Raw genomic sequence first — 6,987 nt, 5'->3', positions numbered from 1 at the left:
CCACCAAGTCATTGGTTCAGGTATGTTGACGACACCTGGGTTAAAATCAAATCTCAGGAAGTCCAACATTTTACTGACCACATCAACTCTGTGGATAAATGCATCAAGTTCACACGAGAAGATGAAAAAAATGGCAAGTTGTCTTTCTTGGACTGTGAGGTCTCAGTCTCTGATAGAGGACATTTGCAAACTGAGGTGTACCGCAAACCCACCCACACAGACCAGTATTTGCAGTTTGACTCCCATCACCCTTTGGAGCACAAGTTAGGAGTCATCAGTACTCTGTATCACAGATCAGACAGCATCCCCACTAACTCGGGAGCCAGGCAGAAGGAGAAATCCTACACAAAACAGGCTCTAGAGCAATGTGGATATCCTAACTGGGCCTTCCTGAAAGCAGAGAAGAAACCCAAACAGGACTCCAGTCAGCCATCAGGTGAAAAGGAGGAACCCAGACCCAGACCAGTGGACATTCCGTATGTTGAGGGAGTATCAGAGAAACTGAGACGTTTATTTTCTAAACATAACGTCGCAGTGGCTTTTAAACCCCAAAATACATTACGGCAAAGACTGGTTCATCCCAAAGATCCAGTCCCCCGGCACAAACAGAGTAATATTGTGTATGCTGTTCAGTGTCAGGAGGGCTGTGATCAGTCTTACATCGGGGAAACTAAACAGCCACTGGCCAAAAGGATGGCCCAGCACAGAAGATCATCATCATCAGGCCAGGATTCTGCGGTCTACACTCATCTCCAGGCCAGCGGTCACTCTTTCAGGGATGAAGATGTGCACATCCTGGATAGAGAGGAACGATGGTTTGAGAGAGGAGTAAAGGAGGCCATCTTTGTGAAAAGAAATCGCCCATCATTAAACAGGGGTGGAGGCCTCCGGGTTCAACTGTCCCCCTCTTACAATGCTGTGATTGCTAGTATCACTCAGCCCTCTGTAAATAGTAAACAGCCATCAGTGTGCTAATGATCCATTGTTAGGCTGATGGTCCTTCTTGAGCATGTGATCAGCTGGTTTTGGTTGTCAGCAGCAAACTGGTTGATCCACTCTAAGAAGGTGCTATTTAAGAGTCTGAGCTGAAAACAGCACCTCAGACTGAGGAAGTCTCTTGGATGAGAGACGAAACGTTTCTAGATTTTTTTGCTTTGTTTTGTTTTTTGTTTTTTTGAATGTCCAGAGGACCAGATTGAACTTTTTTGGATTTTTCTACCTGGATTATTGAGCATGCATCAGGATATTTTCTCTAGAATTTTTTAGATTAAAGTTAGGTTAGATATAGGTCTAAAGTTGGCCAGAATTCCTGAATGAAGATCAGACTTCTTAAGTAAAGGTTTAATTACAGCAACCTTAAAGTGCTGTGGTACATAACCATCCATTCAAGACAAATTAAGTAGATCCACAATGTGGACATTAATTAGAGCAGGGGTGGGCAATTATTTTTTCCATGGGGCCACATGAGAAACAGCAAATATTGTGGAGGGCTGGCACAAATTACTTTTTCATTCAGCCTTTATTTAGACAGGTAAATCCCATTGAGCCTCGAGGACTCATTTACAAGAGACCTGATTTCAACTTAACTCAATACTGCATAATATTAATAGTATTTCATTATTAAAAGCAGTACATAGCACTGTTTTAACAAGCTGGTAAGAGTATTTGTTATGATTAAGCAACGAAAAAGCGAGGTTTCCTTACAAAAAATGTCATTTATTCAATTAAATTTCCCAGTACAATGGTAAACTGTTAACATTTTTACCATTTGTGACGTTATATTAATGATCATTTTCAGTCACATTCACCCCAAAACTCATTTTGAGTTTTATATACTGCTGGAAAAAGTTCTTAGCTTTGTAAATATATCTCAATATTGTCTTGTATTCCAAATATTATGAAACATCATATAATAGTGATCGTCACTGAACTGTGATTTCGAGTCCCGGTTCTTTACGTGCCTACATTTGTAGTCTAAACATCTCATTTGGTGTTTATCAGTTCTTTTTTCTTGTTTAGTGAGAGAAGTTTAGTCTCTGTTGGGCTTTAATGGAAATGTTAAAGTCAGGTTCAAGGTCTGAGGTGGAGATGTGAAGCAAAGCTGACATCATTGAGAGAGGATGTATATCTGGATTTGGTTAACTTCATTTGTTTACATATGTATTTTGTAATTCCCCTTATGGGGCCGGTGAGAGTCAACCAAAGGGCCGCATGTGGCCCTGGGGCCGTACAACGCCCAGGTCTGAATTAGAGGAAATACCTCTTTAAACAGTCTGGTTGGGATGGGATCTAGTAGACATGTGGATGGTTTGGATGACGTTATTATTTTTGACAATTCAGGGAGCTCAACAGGACAAAAACTGTCCAAACATAAATCAGGCTCTAGTGAAATTTTTAAAGTTGCCTCATTTGACAGGGGACTAGAGATAGTAGAAGGAAGGATGGTTTGAATTTTCTCTCTAATTGAAATAATTTTATTTATAAAGAATCTCATGAAGTCATCACTACTTATAGTTGTAGGGATACATGGTTCAACAGAAATGGGGCTTTTAATTAGTCTAGCAATAGTACTAAACAGAAACCTAGGGTTATTTTTATTCTCCTCTATTAAAGATGAGTAATATAAAGTTCTAGCGTTACGGAGAGCTTTTATATATGTTAGCAGACTATCTTTCCAAGTTAAATAAAATTCTTCATTATTAGTAGAGCGCCATTTTCTCTCCTGGTTTCTAGATGCCTGCTTTAAAGTACGTAACTCAGAATTGAACCAAGGAGCCAGTTTTCTCTGATTAATTCCTTTATTTTTCAGTGGAGCAATTTTATCAAGTGAAGTTTGCATTGAAGTTGTAAGATGATCAACTAGATGAACGTCACTGTTCTCTGATGCATTACTCTGCAAGACAGAGGAAAACTTTGATGGAAGAGATTGTTTAAATTTGGTTACAGCATTTTCTGATAAGCACTTGCTGAGATTAAATTTACTCTCAGTGACTGTGTAGTCATTTAATGTAAACTCAAAGGTTATTAAAAAATGGTCGGACAGAATAGGATTTTGAGGAACTATTGCCAAGTCCTTAATCTGTATACCATAGGTCAGAACTAAATCAAGAGTGTGATGATAAGAATGAGTAGATGTGCGGACGTTTTGGGTAAAACCAAATGAGTCTATTAAATTATTAAAAGTTATGCTTAAGCTATCACTCGCAACAGCCACATGAATATTGAAATCACCCATTATTATTATTTTATCAGTATTTAATAGTAAGTCAGTTAAGAATTCTGAGAATTCAGACAAAAACTGAGAGTAAGCACCTGGTGGATGATATATAAGAACTAGTAAAAGTGGCTTTTCTGATTACCATTTTGGATGAGAAAGACTGAGGGACAGTGATTCAAAAGAATCATAACTAATAACTAGTTTGGCATTAATCAATAATCCTGACTGAAAAATAAAAGCTACTCCTCCACCTTGGCCAGTTGTTCTAGGAACATGAAAATTTAAATAATTAACAGGAGTGGATTAATTTATACTTACAAAATCCTCCTGTTGTATCCAAGTTTCTGTCAGACAGAATAAATCAATATGATGATCAGTTATCAGTTCATTAACTAACAGGGATTTAGATGAAAGAGATCTAATGTTCAATAATCCACATTTAATGATTTTATGATTTTGCTCTGGTAAAGTAACTGTGTTTATTTTACAAAGTAATAAGATTTTTCTGGTTTATATTTTTAGAGCTGGTTTTTGGTTTATTTAATTTGAGCCGTGGGCGAGTTGACACTGTTTCAATGTGGGTGTTGGTAACAGAGGAGAAGCAGCAGAGAGGTGTGGAGGACTACAACTCTGCTTCCTGGACTGGATCCTGGGTTGTCAATAATTTGGGTGATAAACAAAATCAGCCATATTTCTAGAAAGAAGAGCGGCTCCGTCCAAAGTGGGATGGATGCCATCTCTCCGCACCAGACCAGGTTTTCCCCAGAAAGAACTCCAGTTATCTATGTAGCCCACGTCATTGTCAGACGTCAATCAGTGACTGACAGTGTTCAGATGTCAAGTTTTGGTGCCGGCTCGGCTTGCTTGTTACGAAGAAGGGACCAAAAAAAGTGTTAGTTCCATGAATAAAACATAGTGGAAAAGGGATCAAAACCATACAAAACTGAGTCAAGTTGTGCTGATAAGGTACTGTAATAAATGTGTGGGTCACACTGGCGGAAGATCTTGCCTAGAATGTCAGAATCATCAAACAATCACCACACACCAGAAGGTTATGAAAACAGTTTTTATTTATGCATATACTCCTAAAAAAAATCCCCACCACAACCAAAAAGGAAGACCTATAATAAAGGTTAGATTAGTTCACTTTGTTCACTTAGCTCACTTAATGGCGAGACCCCTCCCCAAGGTCTAAGCTTGTGATGTTGTCTAACACCCCTGGGACTGATTTAGCTGGATGACAATCAGACCTCCTGGATTGGCTCCACACCAGATCAGAGCAGGTGTCAGGAACAGCAGCTCACAGGTACAGAAGCAGGAGTCCAAGGTGGTGACTGCACCCCACTAAAACCCAGCCCTAACTGTCTAAAGGAGGCACCCAGCCTCCCCTCCTGACACAGGAACACCTAACCTCCTGTATTGCTGTCTTTGTCACCGGCAGCCCTAAATAACTGCAAACGACACCCTCCCTGCAAAAAGGTGCTGCCACAACCACTGCAAAAAGCTCTCCTCCTCAGTTTGAGAACCCTTTATCTAGTGTGCTTCTCCTCCACTGATTGAAAACACATGTCTTCGATCTTCCCCTTGTCTCTACAGATGAGTCCTGCCCAAGCACATCACAGTACTATGGAAAATGAGCTTTATACCGGTAGCTAAATATTTTGGACCTGTTTCACAACTGTTATTTAAATTGAATGTTTGATTCATTTTGTTAGCCTTAAAGCTAACTGATTTTGAGTAAACATTTTGAAACTGTGCCTTAATTGAATTATGAAGGCAAATGTTTATGAAATATAACATTTATAACATTATTTATAACATGGCGAGTAATAAATAATGTTCTGAAAAGTCATACAGCAAAAACAGGTATTTCACAATATTTTTTGAAGGATGACAATGAAATCCATGATGAAAATGAAATTGTAAATGGATTTAATCATTATTTTTGTGAACGTTGGATCAAGCCTTGCAGCTAAAATACCAAAAGTAGACAATAATGTGAACCATTCAGTTATAGGTTGTGACAACAGTATTTTTCTTAATGGAACTGACAAAGACGAAATAATGAATGTTGTAAAAAATCTTGCAGATAAGAGATCAAAAGACTGGGTGGACATGGATATGATGTTTGCAAAGGACATAATGAGTCATTTTATTGAGCCGTTTACATATATTTGTAATTTATCATTTTCAAAAGGAATATTTCCAGATAATATGAAAGTAGCCAAGGTAGTTCCTCTCTTTAAAAATGGTGATAAATGTGTGTTCAATAATTAAAGACCAATATCCTTACCACAGTTCTCAAAAATTCTAGAAAAACTATTTGTGACCAGATTAGATAAATTTATTACTAAACAAAACATTCTAAGTAGCAGTCAGTATGGGTTTAGAGCAAAAAACTCTACATCAATGGCTCTCATGGAATTAATAGAACAAATAACTACTGCTGTCGATCAAAAACAATATTGTGTTAGTATTTTTGTTGATTTAAAAAAAAAGCATTCGATACTACGTATTGACCACACTATTCTCCTTGAAAAATTAAATAAATGTGGTATAAGAGGACCATCATTACAATGGGTATCTAGCTATTTGAAAGATAGGAACCAGTTTGTACAAATAAATGGTGTAAGATCTGACCTCTCCAATATCACGTGTGGAGTTCCTCAAGGCTCTGTACTTGGAAAAAAGTTGTTTATTTTATATGTGAATGACTTAGTGAATGTATCAGGACTCCTCAAATGTGTCTTTTTTGCAGATGACATCACGTATTTTTGTTTGGGTAAAGATATAAAACGGATGCTGGAATTGATGAAGACAGAATTTAATAAAATACAAACTTGGTTTAAACTTTATAAATTATCATTAAATTTAGATAAAACTAAATACATGATATTTAGTAAAAAAAAAAGAGAACTGTTGATGATCCATTTAAAATTGAGGGTGTTGAGATTTGTAGAGTTAATGAGATGAAATTTTTGGGTGTAATCATTGATGAACAGCTAACATGGAAAATCACATCATTATGTAAGAACAAAAATAGCTAAATCTATTGCAGTACTATACAAAGTTAGGGAATTATTAAATGATAAAGCTCTGTACATGTTGTATGACAATGGATGATAGCGGCTAGCTAGCAGCGGGACAGCCCATCTGCTGCTGCTGCACCGAGGCTTGGGTGTGTGGGCGACAAGGAGACCACGGCTATCGACGGCTAGTGAAGCAGCGGCCCGTGAACGCTACATCGTGGGGCAGCCAGCTGCTGCGTCTCGGACCTGGGAGTTTCGGAGACGAGGAGACCGTGGCTGTTGACGGCTAGCGAGGTGAACGCTACATCGTGGGACAGCCAGCTGCTACGTCTCGGACCTGGGAGTTTCGGCGACGAGGAGACCGCGGCTGTTGACGGCTAGCGAGGTGAACGCTACATCGTTGAACGAGAAAAAACAGCGACCAGGCACAGGAGCTACTATCACGGGGCATAGACGCTGCTAAGGCTAGGCCCAGGAGCTACCACTGTGAGTAATGGCAAAAAATAAGAACAAACAGAAATCATTCTACTCAACAGATGAAAATTTGAACGATATGGAAGAGATTAAAAGCTCACTGAACTTTATGGGTTCTGTTGTGGCTTTCCTCCACAATCGTGTTCAAGACAACTGAGACGGTCACCTTAGTTCAAAAGATTTATTTGACAAACAGGAGTTTGTTGTGTTTTTCATCTTTCTTCTCCACCCGAGTCTGTTACCGTTTCAATCCTGCAGGAGTCAGTC

Source organism: Nematolebias whitei, chromosome 15 (assembly GCF_014905685.2).
Source record: "Nematolebias whitei isolate Nwh7 chromosome 15, NemWhi1, whole genome shotgun sequence".
NCBI lineage: Eukaryota > Metazoa > Chordata > Actinopteri > Cyprinodontiformes > Rivulidae > Nematolebias > Nematolebias whitei.
Note: the sequence above shows the minus strand (reverse complement) of the source record.